Source organism: Ambystoma mexicanum, chromosome 12, assembly GCF_040938575.1.
Source record: "Ambystoma mexicanum isolate Mex_15411 chromosome 12, UKY_AmexF1_1, whole genome shotgun sequence".
Lineage (NCBI taxonomy): Eukaryota > Metazoa > Chordata > Amphibia > Caudata > Ambystomatidae > Ambystoma > Ambystoma mexicanum.
In genome coordinates, this window is record NC_090936.1 from 647,607,524 (window position 1) to 647,619,882 (window position 12,359).

The window sequence follows — 12,359 nt, forward strand, 5'->3', positions numbered from 1 at the left end:
TTGCAAAACAGTGTTGGGTGTGCACATTCCTGTTGTTGTGCTCAACAGTTAGACAAAGTGCTCCAGTATGCCTTTTATAGTCTTGTGCCAAATACCATCCATTCAGAGTGTCTATTTATCCCTGGCTAGCACATGAAACAGAACACTAAGCGCTATTTGAAGTGCACTAGGGGCAAAGTTGATTGCATGCACTGCTGTTGCACCCCTAATATGCTTCCCACCTACATTTTCTGTGCTTTGATAACGGAAGTAAATATTGTCTGACTGCATTTCTGGTGAAATATGACTACATAGCATACATTTATGCATTAGGGGGAAATGGGGTGGTCAGGACAAGTGAAAAGTGAGCATGGTGTGTTCCTAAGGGAAATGCCTATAAAGAAACTTGAATTCAAAACAGGGAGACCAGTAGACCAGAGTTAGTCATGTCAGACAGCGTGACATGACCCTGACTAAGAAACCACCCAGAGGAACTTCATGTTGAGAATTCTCTCCAGTTCCCTTGTGGGCCAGTCTGCCATAGGGAGTATAGCATGATTGGTGTGAAGACTTGATGAAAGCGCTATGCTCTGTTGGTGAAATTGGCAAGAGGGGAGATCAGAATATTTTGCAAGGCATGGGTTGCCCCTCTTCTAGGCCAATAGGGCTAGGAACAAGTGAGTTACAAGTTAGTCAATGCAAGGTGCGGCCCATGTTTCCAAGCCAACACTCAAGTAACATAGTCCAGTGTGCCTCAAGAGGAAAGATGTGAGGGAGGACAGAGATCGACTGCTGCTGTTGTACTGTGTAGGGTTAAAGAGTGTGAGACATAGAAAAAGTTAGTGTGGTCTGCGATTTGGTAAAATTGAGTGACTGTCCAACAGGCAAGTGCCTTCTTAGAGCATGTAGGCGTTGGGTAGATTCAGTCATATGTCAGGCTTTCTTATGTGATTATCCCTTTCATTCCCCCGATCTGCTTCTCTGGGAGAGACCTCACCCATGTTTGGCCCCTGGGGAGGAAGTACAATTTTTAATAATAGTAGGTGAGGTGAGTCTTCTCATATCACATGTATCCTCAACGTGTGTCCTGTATGAATGGGCAGAAATCATTCATAAGTTTCTCTGTGAGTTTCAAGGAAAGTTCAAAACTCACTTTCCACCTAGCCTAGCATGTAATTCTCAAGCGATAATTCTCAGTGGCAATTGTAAATGGCAGAATCTGTTTTGTTCATTGCATTGTAGCACTTTGCCTTTGTGAATGCTGTGTGGTGGGTCAGAGGCGCTAACCACTTTTCATATGGGGGAGACGGTCACAGGGGACTGGGGTGATCGGCCGATACCTGATATGTCCACCAGAGGTTGGAAGAAAAGGGATCCTGCTGGCTCACTGTCCCCATAGAGACACAGTAACTTTGCCTCAAGAACAGCCCTGTTCAGTTTTACGCCTGGAGAGGTTCATTCCTCAAGGATGCACCAGTGGGGAGCCAACCAGCCTGCAGACTGGTAGAAAAACCAGCAGTGGGGCGCTTGCCAAACAAGTACGCAAACACCCATACTGCGGCAGACATTGACTCTGGAAGAAAAGCCTGAAGAGCTGCCAAATATAATGTAGGGAGTGCCAAGATTGCTGTGTTCTGCAGGCGCTTTTGAATCCTTGCAGTGCCTGTTAAAGCCTAGTAGAACCCATCATCCAGTAAACCAATCACTGACCTTAAGTAATAATCGCATAATAAGGGGAATTGAGACTTCTGAAAGCAATAGCCAATCCCAGTGAGGGATACAGAGCAATCTGGGAATGACCAACTAGTCAGCCTCACAAGATACCAAGGGCCTCATGGGTATAAAGGTTTCTGGGAAAGTCAATTCAGAGTCTTGTGCTTGGAGGAAGCACACATGCCTGCAGATGCTCTTGATACAAGTGGAGCCTGCTGGAAAGGGTTCCTGAAATGACTGCTGGCTGAATTAAAGGAGTGCAAGCACGGAGAGGATGGAAGGGGAGGGGTGCAGAACTGTTAAAGCCCTGGAAGCCCTAAAGAAGGAAAGACTGACCAGAAAGACACAACAGCACCCCAGGTCCTTGGAGAAATTGGAAAGCCAAAGGGTTTCCACCAGCATCCCCTAGGGAAGGACTGAGGCCCATCACAGGAGGCAAGTGAATATTGGCTGCCTGAAAAGGACCATGAAAGGTCGGGTGAGGGAGGAGGAATTCACCCATTAAAGACAAGGTGAATGCACGATGTGTGTTCGGTCAGAATAAGGATAATGACAAGGAGGCATGTTTTCACTCAAGTTATATTCTTGTTTTAATGTAAAAAGACCTAATCTTTCCCTAAAGTTATGATTCTCAACCCTACTCTAGACAAAAGGTCAGAAAGGATGTTTGTTTAGGTGTCAGGTTGGCAACATAAATGAAGTTCTCTACCTGGCATCCTAATCTTTACCCAACTTCTTTCCCTACTAGTCTAAAGATATACAGAAATCAAAATAGATCTACTTTTGGAGAATTGCCCAAGAAAAGAGATCTGTTAGCTTCTGAACCCAACGTTTTTTTAAAAAAATGTTTTTATTTTTTTCTCTTTTTCTCTTTCTCTTTCTCTAGCAAGTACTTGGGGATAGTGATAGTGTGGTCTCAGGCAGAAACAATACAGTTGAATTACACCAACTACATAACGAAATTGAGAGCCAAGCTGGATAGTTGGTCCAGAATACCAATGTCGCTAATGGGCAGGTTATCCTTACTCAAAATGATTATATTGTCGAAGTTAAAATCACCAACTTGGCCTGGGCGGGCGCCATTCAGGGAATTGAAATCCATGAGTGTAACCTTCTTGTGGGGTAATCGTATGGCTATCAAAATATCAAAAGCTGGATGGCACTAACCCGCCTGTGGGAGGAGGGTGGATTTATGGCCCAGCATTACGAAGTATATTACTTACCTGTGCAGGGCCTATATCCAGCTTACTGAAGAATTGGTGGATACCCCGCCTCATGTACAGTTGGAAGCTTGTGCTGCTGGCACAACACCATTGCCCACTTATATATGGAGCACAGTATGTTTCCGGGGGCTCATGGGGCCCACTGGTGGCTATGAGAATGGTGTGGAACAGAGTACTTTACATGCAGGGCGTAGATGCCCCTATGATAGGGGAGCACCGCTGTGACAGGTGCCCATTATTGAGCCCTCGTTAGATCGTATTTGGAAAGTTGGAAAGCAGTGGGCTTATGCAGGATGGGAGATGGGTAGACCCAGGGGGAGGTGTGTGGACTGGGAGGATATAACGGTCATAATAGGTGATAACCTCTTCAATTAATGTATTATCGTCGAATGAGATCTGCTTTTAGAGCACGGCGGCCAACCTTTCCTGAGGAGCCCCCGATAAATCCGGGAGTGTTGGATGTGCATGAGGTAGCGACTGGTGCTGGACTGAAAAGTGTGTCGGTGTTGTACAAGCAACTGTTAAGTGGACCCCAGGGACAGTGGCCAGATAATACATTGAAATAGGAGTGAGATTTTCAGTGCAGCTCACGGAAAAGCAATGGTCAGATATTTGCGGCTTAAGTAAGAGGGTCTCCTATAATTCCACGTTCCGTTTTATACAGTTCAGGATTAATAGGTTGCATTACTCACTATCGAAAATGAAGCAATTTAATGCAGAGTGTGAGGGCAGATGCCCTAGGTGCACAGAGGGCGAGGCTGGATTATTGCATATGTTGTACTCCTGCCCTCAGTTGGGTGAGTATTGGGACGTGATGTTCTGGAAGTGCAGTCAGAATTTTCTCTTGTAACTTTTCTCGGGTTATGTTGGCCAAATGGCTGAGGTGAAACTCTGGTTCTTAAACTTGGGGCTGCTGCTTGCCAAGAGATGTATTTTAATCAAATGGACAAGCTATAGGCTGCTGTCAAGCAGTGAGTGACTAACGTATGTAATCTGGGCCAATGACGTTGAGGAGGTGTATACATCATTAGTGCTTATCAGCAGCAGACCCGAAGATATTTGGGTGGATTTTCGACCATACCTAAACTTGCAGAAGGTAAAAAGACTAATTCAGATAAACCCACTTCAGTAGACGAGGATGTTGTTTTTGGAATGTAACTACTTGAATAGAGATACGTTTACCTCTGTGCTGCCTGTATGGCACTGTTACTGTGCTGATGCCAAGTGTTAGTAAACAGAGTAAAAAAAAAAGGGGGGGGTTACTTAGAAATCCCTTGGGGGAGAGCTTGAGGTAAGGCTGAGGCCTTTAGGCTATCACTTCAGTTTGTATTCTATACGGTAGGGGTTAACTATCTCTAGTTATCAACCAAGGGGATAGGGACGTCTGGCCTAGGGAGGGGGGAATCCCATGGCAGGCGAGAAAGCGACAACACCCTTTAGTGTCTGATTGTCCTTGCATATCAACAGCCACCTCATTTGAGTTCTGTAAAATACAAACCTTTGAACCATCTCCTGGAGTTAGGCCAGCTGTGACAAGTGGTTTGCATGACTGCAATTATTGTGATGGGAGTGGATTTCTCTGGCCCTCTCCCCTCCTGGACGATCACTTTGGATTGTTCTTGGTGGGTTAGGGAGTACCGCTGGGTGACCTGCCAATGCACTTATTATTGGGTTTGGACTTAATTTACTCTAGATCAGTGTCCTGAAACTAAGGATTGTTTTCAGTACCTTGAAACCCATTCTCAAAAAATTATTGTGCTCAGATTTTCAAGGGCAATATGACAGCAATGTTTTATTTGAACAAGCAGGGCGGTACCAGGTCCCTGCCCCACGTCATGACTTGCAGTCAAGCTGTGGGAGTGGGCCCTCCTTCAGAACTTTACTGTTGGAGCACTCCACCTTCCATGGGAGTAAAATCAGTCACTATCAGCAGTCTGAGTAGTAACTTCATCTAGAGGTTATTCAGCATCTCCTTGGGAGATAGGATCCTTCGCTGGTGGAGGCCTTTGCGACACCTAGCAATGTGAAATGTCCCGTGTTTGCCTAATGGCTGAGTAGGCAAAATAGCTCAATAAGAGATGGTCTGCAGATTTCTTGGAATGGGATCTTTACACAGCCCCAATTTTACACCTCATACAGAAGCCCTCACAAAGTCTAGGCAGTTGGGCCTTGCTCAGTGATTCTAGTGACGCCCCTATGGCTAGCCAGATTCTGATTTTTACACCTCCAGCTCCTTGCTTACACTTCCCCATGATGCCAGCCTCAAAATATTTTCTGAGCTCTCAAATTCTTCCTTTATAGAACTAAGAAGTTAACTGGACAAGCTTTTCATCCTTCACGGATGCAAATCCTGTATGTTGACAGCTTACCCTGCTTGGTATCTCCCAGCCCTCTAACTCAAAAGCAGATTTTGCACCTACCTTGTTGCATTACAGAACATTGTATTTTTGGTTTTTAAGGATTAGTAGATTTGTACAAGTATATCCTTTTTTTTTTTTTTTAAATCCACTCTATCAGTTTCCTTAAAATTGGAGGCTCCTTCATTTCCCCGAATACAGTTTAGTCGCATTTTCCCACTGAAATTTGTCACCGGCTCATTGCATATGCATCTGTTGTTTCCTGCCACCAAAATAATTATTTAAAACATAGACACTTTGCAAATGAGCTATGTGATAAATCTGGACAATTCGTGCATTCTACCGAGAGGGGAGTCTCCCCCTTTAAGGCCAGGGTGTTGAGCCCACTACAAAAGTCCTTCCCTAGGTGTCTGGGCAAGTAGGACCTCACTGGGAGCGTCGCTCCTGTTGGGGACAAAGATTCCTATTCCAACATGGAACTCCCAGTCAAAACGACCCTTTCCCTGTTACAACTATGAATCACAAAGATCCTTTTATGACCCTATTGGCTTCAGGTAACGGTATACATTGTCTGAGTGCTGTAATCATGTTAGACTGACATAATTTCATTCATTCTAATGATGTGTATAAGAAGTGAGCATTTTGTGAATGCAGAGAGAACTCCTGCAGTGGAGGAGAGCAAGTGCTCTGCAGAAGCGAGTGTAAAGACCAGAGGGGGAGGGGGGTCTGCACTTCTGCTCTCTATGGTAGAGGGGAGGCACAGAGACCCCTGCCAAGATTCTCTATTATTGGTAGTTTTGGTCGAGCAATCAAGGCCTAGCTTCTCAGGAGGTGATGCGAGCTTGTTCTTAAGTACAGTGTAGTCCCCACACACTGTATCGGTTAAAACACAGTCTTTATATAATTAATATTCAAGGTCATATACACAATCACGATAACTCACTTTGTACTCCGAAAATCAACAATGGTAAATATGTACAATTCTAAAGTGGTACCACTAACGTTATTAGATCTTATTCAAGTGCATACGGTCAGAATGACACACAGATCAAAATAAAGAGGAAACCAGCAGTAGAGCTAGGAAGGAAAGCAAGATGGTTGAGCAATTGGCAGAATACTGGCCCTGTACCACTAGACACAGTTCTGTGTGGAGATCCCCCACCCCCCACCTGGGCAACCTGTAGAAGAGAGATACAAGACCAGTCCATATATTATTCACGCTAGACTTGCCAATGGTTCTGCAACCCCAAAGTACCTAACCTTGTAGCGTTCCTCGTCGGGGAAATCGACAACCCTTTCAGAGTGTCCTCCCTTTCAGGCAGGAGACACGGGTCGTCGAACGTCCGACGGAGAACAGGTCGAGCTACAACGGTGAAGTGGCTGCATCGTTCCTAGCGGTGCTCGTTGACGGGGAAACGTAAACGTCATGCAAGGAAGAGGCGTGCGGGCACCTCTGTGTCAATAGTTCTGGAACACAAAGAGTTGAAGAACTGTGGCCCAGCAAGGGCATCGAGTCGTCGGTGTCTCTGTGGTCTTTGTGTGGCGCGAAACCCACCGGTGGATGCTCCTCAGCGCATCGACGGTCAGGCCTTCTCCAGCAGGATACAGTGGCGACGATGCGGACGAGAGCGTCCTTGGATCAGGAAGTTCTTAGGCAATGGGAGCACAGCGGCTCCAGTCGGCGACGGCGGTCGGTGACAGTGGTGGACAGCTGTCCGGCGCTTCTCCTTGGAGTTGCGCAGCATTCCCCGTATCAGGTCGGCAGCCTGTCGAAGGTCTGTCTACCAGGGAGCTTAGGCAAAGATCAGCTGTGCACAATAGTCCCTCGTAGCTCGGGAAGAGAGCGCCTTACCAGGTCCTCTCTGGGTCAGTTCTTGAAGCACAGCAGCTTTCAGATTGCGAAGGAGAGCAACAGCAATTCTTCTCGTCCAGCAGGGCTTCAGGATCAAGCTTCAGTTACTCGTCGTAGTGGACTTCAGCTTCTGAACATGATTCCTAGCAGTGAGAGGTACCCAGATATACTGTTGATCTCCCATTCATTCCACTGGGTCACACTCAAGCATCCAATCACGATTACGGGCATTCATGCAGGCAGGCAGCCAATCGGGCACACAAGGTATTCAGGACATTCACTTCTCTCCAGATACTCACAACAAGTTATGTGTATTGGGACAAGTACTGAGCCATTCAACACTCCAAGCTGCATTCATACCGGCTTCGGGCAGGGCTGTCCCAACCATTGTGTCAAACACCAGATACTAGACAGCCACAACATAGAATGTATATTCGTCACACACTCCATTCACCCAGGTCCCACCCACAGGCGTAACCACAACATACGGTCGTTGAGAAGGCTCCAGCCAGTCTTGTCGGCACTTCCCCACACTACCATATACGGAACTTCCACCCAACAGCCAGTCAGGGGGAAGGGACAGAGGCAGGGCTTCCCGGGACTTCGGGAAGATCAAGGTAACCGGTGATGGAAGGCAATAGGCCATGGGGGCCATTTTGTCTCCATCCGGAATCTACCGATTCCCAACGACAGAGCCTGGGCATCCCAAAATGGAGGACGTTCCGGGCACCAGTCATTTCAGCACAGAGCTGCCACCAGCCCGTACCCTGCTCTGTGGGTCACACACAGGTGCCCAAAAACATACACTAGGGGCACACCCATGGGTGCCATAAGGGTATCCCATGGGTCTGTTCACCAAACCAAAAGAGAGAGAGCTGCACCGCCAGGAGTCCCACATGAACTCCTGCGTGGAAATCTTGACAGACCACATGATAAAAAGCAGTTAAGGACAAGGATACGGAAGCCCTATCCCTCCGATGCATTTCCAGCATCACAGCGAGCACCTACGTCCTGGAGGGGCAGAGCTATGTTGAGCAACGGATCCAGCTGTGACGAGCAACACCAAAAACCCACCAGCTGGAGGCTTAACCGAGCGAGAGGCTCTGCTCAAAGGAAGACAGAGGGCAGAAAGACACCCGTCTTCCCGGGTGATGTGATCACTGAGGAGCAGGGGTGGTCCTGGGGCCCAGCAGCCTGCACGGCGACCCGAATGGAAAGAGGAGCATGAAATCCCGAGCTCCAGCCAACCAGCGTCTTTCCTGCCATTGGAGGCAGCGACAGCGAAAGTACCGCTACAGATTTGTGGAAGCGCGTGAGCCATGTGGCTGCAGGTTTCCAGAACCACAGAAACCGATGCAGGTATGAAAGCCAAAGCAAAGGTAATGGGCACACAGCCCCATTGAGCCAGAGAGCAAACAGTTTCAATATTGTACTGAAAGGCTGAAACAGCCACCAATACTGTGAACGGTGAAGAGAAAAGGGATCCGAAAATTGGAACACAAGGCTAGAAAGCCTGACAATGTACACCAAGTTAAGAGTGAGAAGAGTGGGAAAATCTACAGAAACTGTATAACAAAGTTGTAGTAACCACCAAGAGTATCAAAGCACAGAGACATCCCATGTTGCGACAGAGTAAGGGGAAGCAGAATACTCTACAACACGGACAGCGTAGTGCACATATCAGAGGGAGTGGTGTTATTCGACTGGGCAAGAACCCCAAGCTAAAGTGTATACTGAGAGGTTAGGCTTCTTACCACATAGCTAAACGACTTTTTCCCAAGTTCCAATGCTACGAACGTGGGAAAGAAAGAAGTGTTTTTTCAAGTCGTCCTGGAGGGATTGGAACATTTAAAATTAAGATGCTGTTTCACTTGGAGGAGATAGTTGTGCAATTGCCTAAAGGATTTGGTACTAAAATTAAGACCATTAAAGACTGAGAACAAGTCAACTACAATTGGGCCAGGCAGAAGACTGTACCGAGGCTATTGAACAAGCCTCCCTTTTCCTTTGAGTTAGGTATTTTTCTGAAGTGGTAGTGCCAGTTAGCTACTTAGGATTTGTATGGAAAACTTTTTATTTGGACTCGACGAACACCATTAGTTTTAGTGATGGGGTTAGTGAGGCGTTTTGGTTTTTATTTAAATAGCATTTGTGAATCATGACCACATGTAGTGCAAGTCCTTCTTCTGGTTCACCACAACTACTATTGGATTTCTTTGTACCCTTTATACTGAATCTCTGAATACAACTTTTGAACTGCTTGTCTTTTGCAAAATAGAACCGTGTTGTTGAAAACCCAAAATCTTTGTTTCAAACTAAGATTTCTCTGTACTTGCCATTGTTTTCTTGTCACTTATTGTACATCAACACATTAACAATGACAGCGGATAGAGACCACATAAGAAAATGGACCAGATGCATCGATGATGTTATGATGGCATGGGAAGGCTCAGCAGGAACAGCTAATTGCTTTTTTGAATGACTTAATAGGAAGAATTCACATTTGAAATGTACTATGGCCCTGAGCAACCAGGAAATTAACTTTTTGGACAGCATGATTTATCAAGAAGGGAAACTCTTGATCAAAACTTGCCATAAACCCACGATAAAAACTGTTTCAATATAAGAGCCACCCTATAAAACATCTATGGGACAATTTGCTGTTTGGGCAATTTCTGCATTTGAAACGCAATAGTAGCACTAAGGCTGCATTTGAAAAAGAGGTTGTTACTTGCAACTAAATTAAGAGAAAGAGGCTGTCTTACGAAAATTGTAAACTATTGCGGCAAAGCAGGCCTTTAATAACCATCGAGAGGCGCTTTTGGAAAAGACCGAAAAATCTGTAATGAAAAAATTGATATGTTTCCACTTACACAAATTTGAGTTTTAAGATGCAGAACATAATATATAAACATTGGTGAATATTTGACTAACAGGAAAATGAATAGGATGACCGCCTTTTGCTTACCAGAAGAGTACCTCTGTTGGGAACCTGGTTAGCAGAAATAAGCTTGGAAAAACAAAAGATGATAACAACACTTTACAAAGGGCATGGAGGTTGTATTCTATCAAAGGACACTTTGCATGTGGAAAATGTGGGGTATGTAAACAATCCAAATCCAAAACAGTCGAGATTGGTTTGACCCAACCATGGAAACATGGCTTTACAAATTGCAACTCGGAATATGTTGTGCATATTATCACTTGCCCATGTATACTTCATTGCATGGGAAAGACCAGCAGGAAAGTGAAAGTCTGCATCATGGACCATAAAAGTTGTTTAAAAAAATGAGATAGAGCTTGCTCCATTAGTCAAACATTTATGGAGAAAAAAACATAAATGGGATGATTTTTAATGGACCATCTTGCAACTATTTCAAGGTACAAATATAAGAACAGAAGAGGTTGATAGGAAGGGAACAAGAATGAATTTTCAAAACCAAAGGTGACAGCAGAGGCCTGAATTAGGAAGTTGAGTGGCGCACAATGTGACTCTGCGTGTGAAGGTTTAGGGAGGCACACATACTAGTAAATGAGGAGTCTACATTGATAGTGCATTTCCGTAACTAACCAGCCTCATGGAATGCATCCTAGAAGAGAAATAGGGGAGTGAGACTTCCACGAGACACGCTATCATAAGCCCCAACCAGATCTTCAAACGAATGGCGCGAAAAACCTTAACTTTCACTGAGCGAGCAGCACTATTCCTACTAACGAATGGGAGGCCTTAGATGAATTTGGGCATTCCAAATAGGATTTTAACTTGACACCACGTAAGAATGACAAATATACCAACATTACGTCCGGGCTGATTTGCATAATGAGTCATAAAGGTTTGGAGATAACGCAGCAGAGCGAGGCTGCTTTCAATTATATAGATAAGATAGCCCACACTCAGAAAAGGTAAGTGAACACAAAAGATGGAACTGGTAGAAGGCAGCACATAGCACCTTTTACCCTGTAATGCGAAGCAGGATGTTTTACCAGCACAGAACGGGCCACGTGCAACAGCCGGCGGACCATAGAGTATGGACTAAATGTAGATCCACAGTCCGCGTTTGAAAATAGAAATCACTTTACCCCCAGGAATGTGTGGAGACAACCAGACCAGAGGGTGACGGCTAGGAATGCACGCCAGTAAAATAGCTAAGCAAGTACGCCCCTCACAGAGAGAACATCGGAAGCCCGTAACCAAAGGTAGACTATTATTCATACAAGTTCTCTGTTCACAGATTGCACAAGAGGGGAAAATCGTTCCTAGAATATAAACGCCACGCATGAGGTCCTGGGTTTTAATTATGAAAACATAGGTAAACCACTATGCAGGTTAGAAAAATTATAATATCGACCAGAATAGCCCTCAAAACAATCAAATTTACACGTGTCCTCCGCCCACAGACAACTAGAGCGATATAAGGACTGTTGTAAGAAGAGATGAGGACCACAGCAGATTAGGAAGCTCAACAGTCTGACTGGAATAGCTTCCACACCCCGTTGAACCCTGCAAGGTAATTATGGGGTGAAGGGATTAGAGTGGTTCAGACAGAATGTTCACACCACGAGCAGGGAGAAATTAGCAAATTACTAAATCACAAAATCCTTTGACTCTAGGTTGATGAACTGTGAATACCTCGCCTGAATCTTGGATGCCGCACCCACTAGTTTATGCCTGTGTTCCCCCAGGTAATTACACCAGTGAGAGATAAGATATTAGTGGAAGGGTAATTCACTTACATTGTCACAAAATGACAATAGCATTCAGTGCTAATGTATGCCCCCTTGTTTTTTCTTTGTAGTTGATGAGGCGGCGCCTGTATGGCATACAAGTAATTATAACATGTAAAGAAGCGCCCAAAAGTAAAGCTCCTGAAGAAAGTTTATCAGTGTTACAGAACTGAAACATGTTGAGCATAAAAAGAGGAAGGACAATTTACTAATCTAATGTTCCTCCCCTGACCATCTCTTGGTATTTAGACCCAATGGTGGTTGAAGAATACATAGTCAGTTGTATATTTTTTTATGATGAATGGAATTGGTTGTTTTTAGAAATTGTATAGAATATTCCTTGATAACACATTATGTATTTACTAAATTGTATGAATTATGAAGTGTTCTCGAATTAAAGTTATATTTTTAACACATTTTCAACAAGAGTTGGATCTTGCAATTAGTATACATTTCGGAATGTGGAAACCTATAATAGGTTGTTTAACCCCTCATAGAAACAACGGGACA

At 44.9% G+C, this 12,359-nt stretch overlaps 1 protein-coding gene across 2 annotated transcripts in view; it reads left to right on the forward strand.

The window, feature by feature from the left end:
* PUS7 (pseudouridine synthase 7) overlaps positions 1–12,359 on the forward strand; it is a 1,198,018-nt gene that overhangs the window by 187,245 nt on the left and 998,414 nt on the right. The window lies entirely within an intron of this gene.